Here is an 18,411-nt window from a genome sequence, read left to right as displayed (position 1 = left end):
TATGAAAAGAGGATGCTTGCAATTGTCTTGGCTACTTTATAAAAGGCTATAAGAATTGAATAAAATCATTTAAGTAAAAGAAATCTGAAACTTCAAAAATACTTTACAAATGTATGTTTAAAGTGGGTTCACTATGAAGGATCTAACCTGTATCTAATGTATTTTGTGCTAAGGGAGGAATTTCAGCAAGGGTAGGGGGTATGTCATAAATCTCTGATAACACATGTTCTGAACTCTTTGAAAGCATTGTATCTAATCAGCACAAAGTCCTGTTGCTAATTGCAGGGGGTTTCTCCCTGGGCATTCAGTTCAGTTTGCAAAGTGTTATATTTATAACTTTCTGAAGCCTCAGTCCCTCTCAGAATCCCAGGAAATAAGAGTGTGATCTGATTGTGACTGTAGATTGCAGGTTGATATTGTCAGGCTGGTGGTGATTTCTAACAAAAGCAAAACAGCAGGTATCGCTGAGAGAAGGGCACTAAAGCTTTCCACAGCTCTAATAAAGCCTGCCTCCCCTCCTTCCCTTTCTCCCTCCCTTCTATTGGAAGAGAAAAAGATCATGGCTGCAGTCAGAATAAGCCTGCTAACCTGCAAAAGTGGGCAGAGGCATGAGTGGAAAGACAGGCTTACAGGGGCTTTAGCAATAGTGAGAGAATTACCAATGGCAGGGGAAACTCAGAGTTTGAAGCATGTGGATGAGAAATAATGATAATCCTTCATGAATTGCAGGGATTCTGTGCTGGATGAGCTGAATATGAGAGCTCAGCAGCCCATCCTACATGGAGCTATTAATGGTGGAGAGCATGGCAGGCTAACATGGGTGTGCACGCAGGGAACCTGGGTTTGAGTTTCAGTGCCAAGTTTATTATTACTGTCCTTAGTTTCTCTGAGCATTAGTTTTCTCACCTAAAAATAGCAAAATAGGAGCAATAACAAAAGCCACTTCAAATCTTTGGTGCAATAAATGAGAATATTTATGAAAAGAACTTTCCTTTAATAAGAGTAATCTGTAGTTAATAATTATAAAAATACATTATATCAATATTCTGCACTTCCTCCAGTGATCCAGGCATTGGGGATTATGAATGATTGTAATATAGATGTAGAGAAACAGACCTGGGAGCAAAAGAACTTACATCTAGCATCTTAGATGTAACACAACCTGAGAGCTCAACAGTGGGGAAAGCAGATTTAGAGTCCTGTGATTTTCTTACGGAAATTCTGAGATTATAGTTGTGAGGATATGCATCACATGATTATTGTGGTTGTGCAAAGATGTTCACATCCTAATCCACAGCACCTGTGAAAATATTACTTTATATGGCAAAGGGAAAGTAAGGATGCAGACGGAGTTAAGGTTGATCAGCAGCTACCATTAAAATAGGAAGATTATCCTTCCTAGATTATCAGGTGGGCCCAATGCTATCACAGGGGTGTTTGAAAGTGCTTAAGAGGCCTATTGTGGTGGCTCATGCCAATAATCTCAGCACTTTGGGAGGCTAAGGCAGGCAGATCACCTGAGGTCAGCAGTTCGAGACCAGTCTAGCCAACATGGTGAAACCCTGTCTCTACTAGAAATATAAAAATTAAGTATGGTGGTGTGCACCTGTCATCCCAGCTACTCGGGAGGCTGAGACAGGAGAATCACTTGAACCTGGGAGGCAGAGGTTGCAGTGAGCCAAGATCACACCATTGCACTTCAGCCTGGGTTACAAGAGTGAAACTTTGTCTCAAAATAAATAAATTAAATAAAAGTGCAAAAAGAAGAGTCAGAGAAAGAAATAAAATGACAGACACAGAGTCAGAGTGATACAATCTGAAAAATTAACCAGATATTGCTGGCTTTGAAGATCCAGAAGAGGGATCATGAGCTAAGGTATGAAGAAGACTCTGGGAGCTGGAAAAGGTGAGGATATGGATTTTCAAATTTTGTCCCAGAGTCTCTAGATTAGAAGGAATGTAGTTCAGCCTACACTTTGATTTTAGCTCATGAGAACCATGTTGGACCTCTAATCTACAGAACTACATGATAATAAGTATTGTTTTAAACCACTAAGCACGTGCTAATGATACAGCAGCAACATAAAACTTATGCCATAATTAACGTAAGATATTTAATGCTAACTAAGGTCTAAGGGTTAATTTTAAGAGTTTATACATCAGACGTGTGAGTGGGTAAGCAAAACAAAGATTGTAGTAAAAATTAGTACACAAAATTATTTCTTAACATTTGCTCCACAACTGAAAGAAACAAAATTAGAGATAACCAACTAAATTCAACCTTTTCACTTCACTGAGGACATTCAATAAATGATAAAGCCCACATTCAATCATCTTTGTGTGAAATAAAGTATGTGGCTTATACCACATGTAAAGGAGTTATTGTTGTTAGAGTGGGTAGGAGGTTTGTTTTGGGCAAAGAAACAGAGTTGTTTTTTTGTCTGTTTGCTTTCTTTTTAAAAAATCAAACATGAACTACTTCACCTAATTTTCTATTCTACAGTCTAGTGGGTATATCTAATTCAGTCTAAGCTTGAGGAAAAGATCATGGATAAGGTAAATCTCCTAGACAGTTGGTGTTTTTTTTAAAGTTTTATATTTTCATGGTGTATGTAGCAATACTCTTTACAAATGAGATTTCTGGAAATGATTTTTCTGTGAATGTAGAATGAAAGTAACTGGACCAGACTTTGAATGCAGAAGGCAAGTTTCACCTCACGTGTGATCAGGACCTGCCTGTGGACTAGCTGTGTAATATCAAATGCTTTTGGAGAACTCTCTTGAGTATCTGCATTTGTAGACCAGTTCTGCAAAAGGGGTATCTTGTTTTTCACTCATTTTATCACAACTTTTCCTGAAGAAAATGCCACTGTTTTATAGGAGCAGAATTTAAAGGGTAAAAACTTTTGTCTCCATTACAATGTCATTGAGCTGCACAAGACTCCAGATGTTTATCTGAGACAGGAAGACACAGGTAAAAAATAACATTGGCTATAAATAAAGTACCCACACTTAAATATTTTCCCATTTCTGGAATTATTGCTGAGATCTAATATTAATAGGGAAACATTACCAAGAAACACAGGGGCATGTGTGTGCATATGTAAGTTGTGGGTGTGTTTGTAGGGTCAGTGGTACAACACCTATGAGAGCATTTTGTGCACAAATTCTAATTGAACAGTCATAGGACTTCATAAATCTTTCCCAAATGCAACTCAGCTATTAAACACAAAGCAAAAACAGAAGCATCACTCCTGCTCACACCAGCTATATGCCTAATTTGGAGTTTTGCAGTCTTTTCAGGTTCCCAGTGGACACCATTCATCTCAAATTATGTAGCTTAAATGTACTAGATACTCACTTTGCCTGTTGGTGGAGGAGTTTTTAGAATTACTAGAGTTTTTTAGATTTACAAGATTTTCCCACAGCTACTTGAGAATAACTCTTTTATCACACAATGATTGAGCTTTTAGAGTTTACCTAGTCAGGAACTAATGCCCTAATAATCCATGCCTGTAGTAATTTCCAAGGCAAGAATACTAAGAATATTTGGTACTGAATGGAGCCCTTACAGTCATTAGTTGCTATTAGGCCACGACTAGATCAGTTTTCTAGGTGAAATAAAATTACTCTGGTATAACTGATGCATAGGGAAATTTGCACACAATCTCTTGCTTTTTATAATTAAAAATGAAAGCTGATGCTGTGCATGCAAGTAACTTTGGTCTTGCCCTATTTCTCTCTCTCTCTCTCTCTCTCTCTCTCTCTATATATATATATATATATATATATATATTACATATAGTATGCATATATATATTGTGTGTATATAGTATATATATGCATACTATATGGAATATATATTAGTATATATAGTATATATATGCATACTATACATAATATATATGTGTGTGTGTATATGTACACATACACACGCTTGAATTAAGTGTTGCAGTTTATAAATTATTTCAGGTTTATTTAATTTGTAATCACTCCATTTGCACACACATATTTATCATTCCCTAGCTGATTATAATTGTGTGTGTGTGTACATGCGTGTGTGGTGTGTATGTAATATAAAAATGAAGGCTAAAAATTGCAATCATTATATAAAGGTAATATCCGTTTATCAAATGCTTGATATTTCAGAAACCTCAGGCAGGGTGCACACTTTTATCCACTCTTTAGTTTAAATCTAGAAATTATTTGGCTGGTACATATGCTAGCTTTTACAAATGTTAAGTTACAAAGATGCAAGAAGTATCTATGAACAGCTTAATACACTCCATTTCTGCTTCTGCCAAGGAAAAAGGGGAAGATTTTGTGCTGTCGAGAAAGGAATAGTAGAGGTGTTGAAATAACATTTTTCTACTATTTCTTTCTATATAAAATGTTCAGGTTCTGAAAACTCATTCACCAATTAGTTATGGGATATTCATAGGATAACTATATATCTGGGTCAGCTCACAACAGTTCCAGTTAAAGCCAGTGCCCTCTGTGAATTGGAACACCATTCCACTTTCAGAAGTGTCATGGTTTAAATGATAAATTACATTAAGCATCCTAGAAGTTAAGGAAATTGTTTAGACATTTAATGAAATTGTTGTCCTTAATTACTATGTAACTCGATTAGCAAGTTTTCCTCTGCATATACTGAAGGCACATACAAAATGTTACAGGAATATGTGACATGACTCTATCCCATGAGAAGTTTGCAACCTCTGTGTTTTTAATCCAATATAACAAATATGTCAGTACTCTGGTAAAGAAAGAAAAGTACTAATGTTTCTCAGCACTTCACAGCAGTCATATAACACAAGATTTTATCTTTATGACCTTGAATAATTTATCTGACCTTGCTAAGTCTATTTCTGTTTCCATAAAATGAAGACAAATGTAGGATTCTTCTTAACAGAACTGTGGTAAAGATTCAATGAAATAACTCTGCAGAGTGCTTAGCAGAATACTTGTCATATGTGTAAGATTTATTGCAGAGGTAAAATGAGGAAACTGAGGCAAGTATAAAAAAGTGAGAAGCCGATTTATTCAGCTCCCGGGCAAGCTTCTGTGGCCCAAGTGGGGGCCAGAGAAGTCGCACCTGGCTGTTCAGGGAGTGGGGTTTTATGGGGAGTGCAGGCAATTGATTGGTTACTGGGGAAATAAAGAGAAGGCATTTCTATTGGCTGTTGAGGAGCAGGAAGTACATGGAGTTAAATAGGAAGTACATGAAACTAGCTGCCATTGGTAGGCGGGACCTTGGGTAAGTGGGCCTTGATTGACTACTGGGGAAACAAAGAGAAGTCATTTCTATTGGCTGTTGAGGAGCAGGAAGTACGTGGAGTTAAAGTAGGAAGTACATGAAACTAGCTGCCATTGGTAGGCGGGCAGGACCTTGGGTAAGTGGGCCTGCCGGGAGTGTAAGGGGCAGGCTGTTGCTGGGCAGGGAATGGCGCCGCTTCTGAAAAAAAAAAAATTCTCTGCAGGGTTTTTTAACAGCGGGCTGGAGGTTGGATGTATAATTTAGTGCTGAGTGTGGGCTTGGGCATGGTATGCAGAGGCGGGTGCAGGGAAGCTTTGTGGGGAAGCCAGATAATGAGCTCAGGTGATGATGCAGTTATCAGGTGCGGAGAGTGATGAATGTGTCTGACTCCCAGCAAGGCAACCGGCCTTACAATATGCTCAAGTGCAAAAGATATTAAGATACTGACCATAAAACACAGACAAATGAATAGATGGATGAATTAACAATTAATATATACCACAAAATTAATATTTTTGTCAAAATGAATAAGAGGAAAGAGCAAGCATTTTTTATACATCTCTCCCATTCTCTTTCTGTACTTTCTATGCCACCTTGGGCAAGTTATTTCATCTCTTTGTGCCTCAGTTTCCTCAGCTCTACAATGAAAAAATAGTGCAATTGCTATGAGGATTAATACATGTAAAGCACTGGGCCATAGTGACTGCTCATGAAACTTTACTTACTGCTATTGCATTTAGCAGCTATTATTACATGAAAAATATAATAATGAGAGGAGATGTGGACAGTGCTCTGAGAAAAATGAGAGATCATATTAAATTTCTCCATTATTAAAGACTTGAAAAAGGAATGGTTTGCAACTAGGTGAAATCTAGAACCCATCTCAGACTCACTCCTGTCCTCTTTCTTTCAGTGAACATGATTATTCACCCACATGATTATTTGCTGTAGCTGAGACAACAAAAGTGAACAAACAAACAAAAAAAAACTTAGATGATGTGGTTAAGTCAGATTCAGCTCCTGAACCACAGGCAGCTTAAGAGGTTCCTTCGAGGCCAAATCTGAATGCTTATAATTCAGAGCGTTTCTTGAAAAATATTCATAAAAAATCATGTAAGCAGTGCTTCAGTAACAGAGTGTTCTTTATCATAAGCAGCTATTCTTCCTAACCTGCCTTAAAAGGAAAATTGTTGCTATTATTGTAGTTCAAAAGATGATGAAAGCGAGGGAGCTCAATTGCCTGGACTAAGGTCATATATTAAGTTAACAGCAGAGACAGACCCAGAATGAAAAGTAAAAGTAAACAATTATTTTCTCCTAACAATAATGGTACTTCAACTCTAAGACTATTACCTTTCATTGCCTTGACTTTACATTTTGGCAGATTCTACTGCTTTTGAAAGCAGCAAGCTTTATACTATTCCACCTACTTGAATGAATAAGTTTTTAAAAATCACAAATTGCCAAAAGCCTGTGGTTAAGCTTCAACTCTCAGTGCATTTATTTAAGAAACATTCTCTGAGTCTAGTCCGTTTACTGTGTTTTAAAATAATAAAGAGGGTGTTGAATTTGGACCCTATACACATTAGCTGAGCAGCTAGCCTTGCTCTGCTAGAGGCTTTTGACTCTGAAACCCAACTTTTTCAAATAGCCAGGGGTATGTGGGACTGGCTTCCAGTTCTTGTTACGTGTCCCTGTTATTTGGGAAAGCACTTTATTCAACAGAATCATTATTTTTCATGAATGCTAAAAGGGGAAGTAGATGATGGAGTTAGAGCCAAACATCTCAAGTCAATGTGGAAATTGGGGAGGCAAATGTTCTCAACAATTAACTTCCAGCTATCTCATAAAAGAGTCAAAACTAAAGAGAAGAGACCAACCTAGAACAGCTTTGTAAGATTTCTTTAGCTCGAATTTATGGGTTTTTGTTCTGTTTTGTCTCCTAGCTAGTTCACCATATTAATTAACACTGAAATGTGGGATACCTCCTCTTTATCTGATAATAACATCATGGAGTCAAAAGCTGGGGTGCCACTTCCTTTCCACAGTCAATCTTCAGAGAAAAGCAATTTGAAGGGCAGTGATGCAAAGCAGGCTGAGCCCCTGGAGTCTTTTAAAAGGGTATGAGAAGATTCACCTTGAGGTTAAGGCGTGACCTTGGAGGTTTGAACGGACAACTCACATGTGGAACTCTTATATTGAAGATAAACAGGCTTAGCTGTCCAGGAAATTATAAAGGACACTCAAAAGCCTTTCTCAGAACCAGCGTAGCCCTATAACCTATGGAACATAGTCCTAGTCTATCTCTTCCCCCGTATTTCCTTTCATAGTCACTATGCTTCATGTAAGCTAAATTATTTGCAGTTCTATGTATAAACCCAAGGCATTCCTACCACATGGATATCACTTAAGCACTTTCTTACATTCAAACTCATTGCACCTTCATCTCCACATGTTCCTTATCTCAATAAATTGAAAGTCCATTTACTGACACCACTAATTGTTCAAACTAAAAGTTGGTAATCATCCATGAATGCTTTTTCCCACCTATCCATCAGACCCATCAATAAATCCAGACTTCAACTACTTCCCACCCCTTCTAATACAAAGCAGGTGCAAGCTACCTCCTTTCTTCCCTAGATTATTCCAGTAACTTTATAATCAGGCTTGTTCCCTTTCACTGCAAAGCAGTGATTCTGCTAACATATAAACCAATTTAAAATGTTATGTCACTCATCTGGTCAAAATTTTCCTCGCTTCTCATATCAATCAGACTAGGGCTAGTGTCCCAACAGTGACCTGTAAGACCCTGTTTCTTTGTCTTATGTCTTTAGCCTCACCTCCTATTTATCTTCTTGCTTATTCTCTTCCAGTCAGAATAGCCTTTTTGCCTTTTCTTTTACATCCCAATCACATTCACTCCTTAGATCCTTAATACTACTTGGGCAGACAATTTTCTTCTCTTAGTTATGCAAATGGGTTTTCTCTTTACTTTTCTCAGATATCTGCTTAAATGTCATATTCTCTGAGAGCTGTCTTTGGTAGTATCTGCCATCTAACATATTGTATATTTTATTTATACTGTGTTTCTGTCTCCTTTCATTAGATGGGAAGTTCATTTCAGTAGAGAGGTTTATTTATTTTGTTTATTTTTGTGTCCTTCAGCACCTAGAAGAGAGCCAGGAATATAGTAGACTCTCATGACACATCTCTAGAAAGAATGAGTAAATGAATTAGTAAAGTCACCTCTTTACATCACTAAAAAACTTTATAAGCAGCTAAAAAAAAATTCATTCTTTCTTCCTTGAAGTACCATAGTTCCTGGAGAGTCTGGAAGCACACAATTCCCAAGTTCCAGATAGCAAGGATGATAAAATATTTTCAAAGATATGTCACTATTACTATCAGGTTTTGGTTACAATTCTACAAACTCCCTGTGGGTTTAATCTGAAGCCCTTTGAAAAAACGTCAATTACCTCTTGGTTTCTATTCTCCCCAGCACCATGACATCCTCCCATGATTAATTCTCACTTCATTTTCCATACCATCAACTTCAGAGCCTGAACTGTCTTCAAACAAATTACTAAAGGCAACATGATAACCTGGCAGAATTGTTTTAACTTCAGTTGTCTTTCTCCTTTTGAAGTTAAATCCCCTCTGCTCTTATCAGATTATTTTAGTAGATCATATGTGATGTTTTATTGGTTTTGTTGTTCTATTTCAGTATGAACATTTTGGCTTATTCTAATGAGAGGTGATGCAGATTTGCTAACGACATGAATAATTATAAATGTAAACATTAGCTGGGTATGTGACTGCTGGTAGAATGCCTCATTCTACCAGAAGTGGAAAACAAACCCCATGGAAGGCAACAAAGAGAAAAAATGACAACTATAATCAAAGTCTTTCTTCCCTTCTGGCAACTTATATGCAGACAGCACCTAATGCTGAGCACATGGGCAAATGGTAAGGAGGTGGAAGATACAAACTAAGTTTTCAGTTTATGAAGTTGGTAAATTACAGATAAATGGTGGATGTGGGTTGTGTTGTACTCTAAATTGCTGATTGAGATAAATGACTCAATTAAATTTTAATTGTCTAATATGTACTATAGTCTTAATTGTTACAAGACACTGGGGTAGGAATTTCTAAGAAAACATGAATAATATTGAGTAAGCATCATTTCTATTTCAAGTAGCTTTTAACTTAATAGAGAAGAATATAAATGACTACATCACAAAGACATAGTTGCAGAATGGCAAAAAGATATAGGCACAAATTGCAATGAAGTTCAACTGATGAAGAACTTGTAATTAATTCACTTGTGTTTACTGAGGAAACTGGGGAAGAGGACAGGAAATGAATGTGGGTGTATGTAAATGCCGTAGGCTTTGTACCCCTTTAAGAGAGAATCTAGGATGAGCTCTGAAATATAAGTAAGATTTTAATAGTCAAAGATGTTCAGGAAGAGCATGCCAGGAAGAATATGGCAAGAAGTGAATGCAAAGTTGGAAAAATTCAGAATTTTTCACAGTAAGTAATCTAGTGGGGTGAAGCACAGGAAAGTGACAATAAGAAGGGCCGAAAGACAGGTGGAGTCAGTATTTCAGATAATCCTTGAATATCAGCCTATAACTTTATATTTAACTTATGGGAAATGGGGAATTCAGAAGATCTTGGAGCATAAGTAGGGACATGATAAAAGCTCCTAAACTCCTAAAATGGTAAGACTCTTTTAGGAATTATTAGAAGAATTGTGAAAGTCCTGCTCTCTTTCTTCCTTCCTTAGTCTCTCTCCATCTCTCTTGGCCATTAGCTTCCAGAGTCTCTTTAGAGATAACCAAACCCTTTGTAAGTAATTTAGAGATAGAAGTTAAGAGTTTCATCAATATAAGTCCTAAAACTGAGTAAATCCTCACAGTAATTGTACTATTAATTTTTCCATTGTAGAACTGAGGAAACTGAGGCACAAAGAGATTTGCAGTATCCTGCCCAAAGTGACATAACTAGTCAATGGCAGAGAGAAGGGGAGAAGGATGAGGGAGAAGGGACATTCAAACACACATTGTTGAACTGTTATAGAAGCATATCAGTAGACGTTTGCTCAATGTATTATGGCCTTGGGTAAATTAATTTAAAACACAAGAATTTAAATGAGGATTAATGAGTTGAATTAATGGTTAAAATTTTTAAACATATTGCTGATTATTTCAGAACTTTTAGTTAAATATTTCTCAATTGCCTTGTTATATTGAATGAACAGTTCTAGTCAAAGAAGTTTAAAAAGGGATATTTCATGTATTCTGTGCTTTCAAAGCTGTGGTTCTCATTGAAAAACAAATGGAGATATGTGAAGCACAAACAAAGGGAAAGGGGCTTCTTACTTTAATCATAGACATGTACTTTTCTCTAATATTTAGTGAACAGGAAGTAGATTTGGTTTTGGAAAGTCAGTATGAAAGTAATTGTAAACTTTTTTAAAGGAAACATTCTCATTAATGCAGCTAAGGTGTTCTTGTTTTCTCCATTTAACAGCTATTCAACTTTATTCTCACCCAGTGTGTGAAGAAGTGAGTTACAAAAAATGCTGTAAGTATTCTTATTTAGGGAAAAGCTAGCACAGTATCATTCCCTTTGCTCCATCAACTCGCTTACCTGCAAAAAGATAACTGCAGCTACAAAGGTGTTTAAAAAATTATAAATTGGGTATCATCCAGAGAAATGCAATAATAATCCCCTTTTCTCCCCTTCAGTTTTCAAAAATGAGAAGTTGTGATTACCCAAATATGTCTTCCTGATCAGCGACTTAGCCCACGCATAAATGATTCTTTATTGATCCTTTGGCTACTCTCCTCTACTTGGGGCAAATACTTGGGATAAGAACTATGTCCCCAACAATGCTGCTTTTGGTCATCTTTTAGGGCTAGACAATTATAATGATAAACTTATTATGATTTGCTTAAATTTACTCATATGGGTACATTTCATTTCTGTAATTAGGTATAAAGTCTTCACAAGGAGAGACCAGAAGAGAGGGTGTGTGTGTGTGTGTGTGTTATTGCCAAACGTTTTTCTTTAATAAAAAATTAGAGAAACCTGTACAGAAAAATCTTTTGGATTCAAAAGTCAGGAGAGACTTCTTTCTGAGAAACTGTAAATCATTAGGAATCCGTAATGTTTTAGATACCAGATATACTGCTTATGCTTTTCTCAACCAAATAAAGTAGACATTATATAATTCTGTTTATTTATTTTCCCTGAAGCTGAAGCTTCATTAGAAGTTAGTGTTTGGTCAAGAATTTGTAAAATGTAAATTCTACCTTATCCAACAATCATTTTTCTAGAAGTATTTCAATTAGAAAGACTATCTTGGATCAGGCTTTTAGATAGATTGCCTTTGGTCAGGCTTCAGAAGCAGCCTCTGAAACAAGAATTTATATGTAAGTGATTTCTTAAAGAAAATGCCCCAGGAGAGGCCTCGCAGGGGTCGGGGGCTGGGGGAGGGATAGCATTAGGAGAAATACCTAATGTAGATGATGGGTTGATGGGTGCCTCAAACCACCATGGCACGTGTATACCTATTTAACAAACTTGCACGTTCTGCACATGTATATCACAACTTAAAGTATAATTTTAAAAAAAAGGTAAAAAAAAAAAAAAAAAAAAAAAGAAAATGCCCCGGGAGAAACTAAAAATACAAGAGAAGTGAAACAGAAGAGAAAGTCCAAGTCCAAGCAAGAATGCAAAATCAGGCAATGTCCCACCATAGGTGGCAGTAGCCTGATGACACAAGTGCACTCTGTGGTATAAATTAGGTCTCAAAGTCTGTCCTGATCTGTGGCAAAGGATCTGGGCTTTCACACACTGTGTCTACATCAGTCCGTTGTTCACTAAGGGTGCTTTCCGCAATTTGCTGCATGTATGCAAGGCAGCCTCTGGGGCCCCAGGGCAGATCTCAGAAAAGTCACAGTGCAAGCAGTGGAAGCAAAAGCACAATGGAGATGAAAAGGGGCACACAGAATGCACTGAAGGGATGCAAGGCTGATCTGAGCAGAGTACTCAGAGTGTCCTCTACATAAACCATTGCGGTAATTAGAGGTAGACATATTTATGTCCGAGTTCGCTTATTACCATTACTTGAGAATTCAAGAAAGGATGATTTGCTTTATTCACATAGTGGAATACTATACAGATACCAAAATGTTTTCATTAATTTATTCAACAAGCATTCTTTTGAGCTTGTTATATTCCAAATACCTTGAATATATTACACAGTATAGAAAAAACAGTCTGCCCACAAGAGGCTAGCACTCTAGAGGGAAAATAGACAACAAACAATAAGCAAAGGAGATAGAGTACGTAGAAGACATGGGTTATATGGATGGTTAGGCAGGAGTTTCAAGGGTAAGAAGTGTATGTGAAGAAAGGAAAGAGATATTTTAAATTTAAAACTGAGCAAACATTTGAAAAAGATGAATGAGTAAATACTGACACATGAATATCAGGTGAATTATATTTCTAGTCCAAAGAAACAGTACAGAGGATATATGCAGAGGAAACATATGTGCTGTGTTTGAAGAATAGTGAGAAGTTTGGTGAGCCTGCATTAGGCTGGATAAGACAGAGATTATGTAAGTGACAAGGTCAGATAATCAACAGAGTGCCAGATCATCTAGAGCTGAGAGGGTCATGGTAAGAACTTTGGTTGAGGATGACGAAAAAGCATTGGATCATTTGAACACAACTGTGACACGGGCTGACTTACATTTTTAAGAGAATCACTCTGGCTATGTATTAAGAATAGATGGGAGCAAGGAGATCAGTTGGAAACTATTAAAAAAATTCAGGTCCAGAGTAACAGTGAATTAAACAAAACAGTAGCAATGGATATAGGTGAGAAGTACTGGATTGTGTTATAGATGTAGACCATAGAATTTCCTGGCATATTGGATAAAAGTTATGAAGGGAAAAAGAGAAGTGGCAGGGAGGATTTACATTTTCTGCCTGAGAAATTGAAAGGCTATAGCAGCAATTAATTAATATTACTTCAACTCCCACTTAAAGAAACACTAACCTTCCCATATCCATTGATCATATGACACAAGGTTTCCTCGGAGGAGATATCAAAGTTTGCTGAAATTGTTGAGGGGCAAATAACTCATGAAACATTCTTAAGTACCTGAGCAGGCTAGTACCAATCACCTATTCTTTACTCTTTGGCCTAGCCCATTATTCCTCCTGTTTAGAGATTACTTGAGAATCCAAAAAAGGATGAATTGCTTTATTCATGGAGTGGATTACTATACAGATATTTAGAAGGCATTTTCTTTAAGAAGTCACTTACATATAAATTCTTGTTTCAGAGTCTGCTTCTGAAACCTGACCTAAGACATTCTATTTAAAAGCCTGAGCCAAGATTCACCATCCTCTAAAAGAACTGCACCTTTCACCTCATCTTTGAATTTAAATCACATTAGTTTTATTACTTCTGTTCACTTCCACTCATAGGAAATGAACATGTATGTTTTCTATATTTTAAAACCAAGTTAGAGACACTGTGTCTGTATACACATGGTGATAAAATGGATAAAAGCCCGACTAGGATAGTCTCTTTTCCTAATGTAGCCATCTTAATGTTCAATAGCAAGGCCCTCTGTGAACATAATTACCCTAACTTCCACTTGGGTTAATTCTTGTTTTCTATCTTCCTATGTTTTCACAAAACCAGATTTTCAAGCTACAAATAACTCTATCTAGAAAAGGTAATTAAAAGAGATGTCCTTACAAATAAATTTCTAAATCTGATTAAATCTATCATCAACCTAGTTGTTGTCTGCAACCCAAATTCAAGGTGATAAAATTGATCATTGGTTTACCTTTACATTCGTGTAAAGCTGGATCATTGGTCTACCTTTACTAGTTTCAAATTAGCCCCCAAGTCTACCCAATAGTACTACTCTTCAAAATCAATATTTCACATTTCTTCATCTGTCTTCAAACTCCCAATACTTTCTTAGCTTGCTTCTTGAATCACTAGGAAAAAAAAATAAAAGCAATCAAATGATTGTCAAATCTCTTAAGTTACTTGGATCTACACCCATTCTCTCTGACTTCCCTCCAGTTACGACAGTTTTCTTGTCCTTCTTTAAAGGACAACTCCTTTACTTTTGTCCTGGATTCCACCCCTCCCTGCCTTCATAAGAACTGTTTTATTCAATTATCACCTTTAATTTGTTGCATTATTATTTATCTTTAATGGTTCATGCCCTTCAGGATACAAAAATGCTCCAGTAATTTTCTAATGAGGAGAAAAGTCTTTAACTTTTCTTGCTCTCATTCTATGTCCCATGTCCATGCTGTCCTTCACAACAAAATCTATTTTTTTAACTTTTATTTAGGTTCAGTGGTACGTGTACAGGTTTGTTATATACATAAGTTGTGTATCACAGAGGTCCGTATACAGATTGTTTCATCACCCAAGTAGTAAGCATAGTCACCCATAGGTAATTTTTTGATCCTCACCCTACTTCCACCCTCTACCTTCCAGTAGGCCCTGGTTTCTGGTGTTCCCTTCTTTATGTACTTGTGTACACAATGTTTAGCTTTCACTTTTAAGAAAATGCATTATTTGCTTTTCTTTTTCTGCATTAGTTCACTTAAGATAATGGCAACCAACTGTATCCATGTTGCTGTAAAGGACATGATCTTGTTCTTTTTTTATGGCTATGTAATATTCCATGGTGTATATGCAGCACATTTTCTTTAGTCTACCATTGATGGGCATGTAGGTTAATTCCATGTATTTATTATTGTGAAGAATGTTGCAGTTAACATACACATGCGTGTGTCTTTATAGTAGAATAATTTATATTCTTTTGGGTATATACCAATAATGGGATTGCTGGTTTCCATCATTAGTTCTGTTTTAAATTATTTGATAAATCACCAAACTGCTTTTCACAATGGCTGAACTAATTTATATTTCCACCTGCAGTGTATAAGCATTCCCTTTTTTCTGCAGCCTTGCCAGCATCACTTATTTGACTTTTTAGTAATAGCCATTCGACTGGTCTGAGAGCATATCTCATTATAATTTTGTTTTGCATTTGTAATGATTAGTGATGTTGAGAATTTTTTCATAAGCTCGTTGGCCATATGCATGTCTTCTTTTGAAAAGTGTCTGTTCATGTCTTTTGCCCACTTTCTAATGGGGTTGTCTTTTTTTTGTAAATTTGTTTCAGTTGCTTATAGATTCTGGATACAAGTTCTTTGTCAGACGCATGATTTGCAACAACTTCCCCCCATTCTGTAGCTTGTCCATACACTCTGCTGATGGTTTCTTTTGCTGTGCAGAAGCTCTTTATTTTATTACACCATATTCAAAAATCAACTCAAGATGAATTAAACACTAAAATGTAAAATCTAAAACTATAAAAATCCTGGAAGAAAGCCTAAAAAACACTGTTGAAGAAGGTTTTGGACTAGATGTTCTACTCCCTTGCATCCTTTTCTCTTATTAATCCATCCAGTAAGGTTTGTAAGCCAACTATTTCAATGATGCTGCTTTTACCATGGCCCATAACAATCCACATACTGTCACATCCATGTCCTTATTCAATCTTTCAGTACCATTCAAAAAAGGATAATACTCTTTGTTCTTGAAACATTTGAGACATAATCTTGTCTTCTGTGATACCAACACCACACAGTTTTCCTCTTTATAACAGTGTCTTATGTAGTTTCTTCTCCAGAGATCAATTTCAAATATTAGAATAACCCAGGGTGTGGTCTCAGCTCCTCTTCCCTTAGTCATATTGCTCTTCTGTGGTTAGGTCTTACAAGGCATTTTTAAGGACAAACATATAAGCAGAAAGAATATGAGCAATTTTCCATGTAAGACTTATCTAGATCTAATTATTTCACTCATAACATTTCATAACATAAATTTCCTCACATAGCATTTCATTCTTTATTCTAGGATACTTGTGCAGCATGAAATATACATGATTGCACAGTGTAATTATAAAATAAAAGGTTTTGAAAAACTTAGTTCTATATACAGATACTAAGAACATTACATAAGAACAGAAGGAGACAAGATTTTTTTATTTTTAAAAGGACAAATTCTTATCTTTTGAGACTCATTGGATAGCGGATTTCTCCATATTGGATGAAGAATATACCTCCTAACATAGTAAAAATATAATAGCATTATTTGATGAACAAGGGAAAATCTTTAAACAGAAAAATAGACGAAATGCTGATAAAAATCAGCAGTCTATGTATTATTTATCCTCTCTTCTGATTTCAAGCAAGATAATGACAAACCATTAAATCGTTTATCATTGAGAGCTGTTATCTTTTTCTTCTGCATTTAGTTTTGTACTGCTCTTAGAAAAGTGTGTGTGTGTGTGTGTGTGTGTGTGTGTGCGTGTGTGTGTGTGTCTGTGACAGAGAGAGAGAGAGTATTTGATTTGGCATTATTGCCAATCAGTTAAAGAACATGGACATTCGTTATTGAAGCTGAGTCAGAAGGTCAGAAGCGTTCTCTCTTGCTTTTTTTTTTTTCCTAAATCTCTGATGCCTCCTAGTTCTTCCCATGCCTAATCCTCTTGTCTTCCTTTGTCAGTTTTACAGTGCATATTTATTCAAAGCTGGCAAAAAGTTGACCCTGCTCTCCTCCTCCCAATTCCTACTTAAGCCAAACCAATGCAAGAACCACATGGATAAGCTGACAAGTATGGAAGGAATGATGGAAGCCCACCGGATGAAGCAGGCAGTGACCCTTCTGGAGACCACAGAACTGTTCCCATTAAGCAAAGATCAGATAAACACTACTGATTCCCTGAATGATACCTTTCTTACTCAAAATGATGAGAGTACTTTATCTTGGGGTGCCTCAGGCAGCACAACTGCTCTCATTCTTTCTAGGCTTTCTATGACTTTTGCAGCCATAATACTTACGTTTATATGTTCCCGTTTTCCATTCAATCCTGCCTGCTAAAAAAACACATCTTTACTGGTTTGACTTTATTGGTTCCTATTTTTTCTTTCTCTCATTAGAATTAAAGACTGTTAGAGACAGGTCTGATATTTCAGAGGTCTGGCTTTGGCAAGCTTCTTCTTTATAGTGTCTTGGATTGATCGGAAGTTGCATATTAAGCTTATCTGTGACCACAAAAAGTAAAATAGAAATGAGGCTCAGGACTGCCTTAAAATATCCATTTAGAACAATAGTCCTGGCAAGTGTGGCTCTACACCTGTTCAGGAAGTGCTGAGAACTAGAGAGATCGTCCCACACTTGAAACCGCCTTTGCAAAATTGTAACTGAGGAAGTTATGACAGTGAAAGAAATCAGATCTAACCAAATCTATCTTGCTTCTAACTCTTAAGCTGTCCTTGCTCATTCCCGATCATTGGCTTAACTAACTTTGGGAAGAAATACAGTTCATGGTTTGACTCTGAAACAAAATTGGTAATAGCCCTTTCCTGAAAAGACCCCTTCTTGCCTGGGGTCCAATTTGCCTTTGTAGGACTAACAAATTAGCTCCAAAATTAGAAATTATAATTTCTGGGTAGCGCAGTCTCTGGCTCCAAGAGTCTGAACCTCCTCAAATTGCTCTTGGGGATAACATCACTATTGTAAAACCAAAGATCAGTGCTTGAGACATTTGGCAGCCCTTGCAGCTGACACCAGTAATTTGGCTCAACTAATTTTGCCATCCCACCTAGAAAGAGATAACAGCAACAAAACCTCATTTTGACCCCCTATGATTCCATCTCAATCCAGACCAATCAGTATTCCTCACTTCCTAAGCCCCTACCTCCGAAATTGTCTTTAAAAACTCTGATCCCTGAATGCTCAGGGAGATTCATTTGAGTAATAGCAAAACTCCAGTCTCCCACACAGCTGGCTTTGCATGAATTACTTTTTTGCCATTATAATTCCCCTGTCTTGTTAAATCGACTCTCTTCAGGCAGTGGGCAAGGTGAACCCACTGAGCAGTTGCACACTCAGCAGCCCACAGGAGCAATGAGTGGGCTGGAATGGTAAGGGCATATGCATTGTGCTATGAATGCTGATGACCAGGGCCTGGTGGAAGGTACAGGCCTAGCTCCAGGGGACGGCAGCTAGTCAGTACCACTGTCAT

General features: G+C 36.9%; 1 long non-coding RNA gene across 3 annotated transcripts; it reads left to right on the top strand.

The window, feature by feature from the left end:
- The first annotated feature begins 5,240 nt into the window (after positions 1-5,240).
- On the top strand, positions 5,241-17,285 carry LOC118147132 (uncharacterized). 3 transcript variants are annotated; one of them, XR_013526104.1, is made up of 4 exons: positions 8,985-9,226; positions 9,667-9,793; positions 10,796-10,849; positions 16,890-17,028. It is a non-coding gene; the product is annotated as an uncharacterized LOC118147132 (long non-coding RNA). The 3 variants fall into 3 exon arrangements; XR_004733283.3 differs by lacking the exons at positions 8,985-9,226; positions 9,667-9,793 and adding an exon at positions 5,241-5,396 and having other exon boundaries at positions 16,890-17,285; XR_004733282.3 differs by lacking the exon at positions 9,667-9,793 and having other exon boundaries at positions 9,090-9,226.
- The last annotated feature ends 1,126 nt before the right edge of the window (positions 17,286-18,411 follow it).

The sequence above is a fragment of the Callithrix jacchus genome, chromosome 14 (genome assembly GCF_049354715.1).
Source record: "Callithrix jacchus isolate 240 chromosome 14, calJac240_pri, whole genome shotgun sequence".
Lineage (NCBI taxonomy): Eukaryota > Metazoa > Chordata > Mammalia > Primates > Cebidae > Callithrix > Callithrix jacchus.
This window is presented reverse-complemented; position numbering and strand designations above follow the sequence as displayed.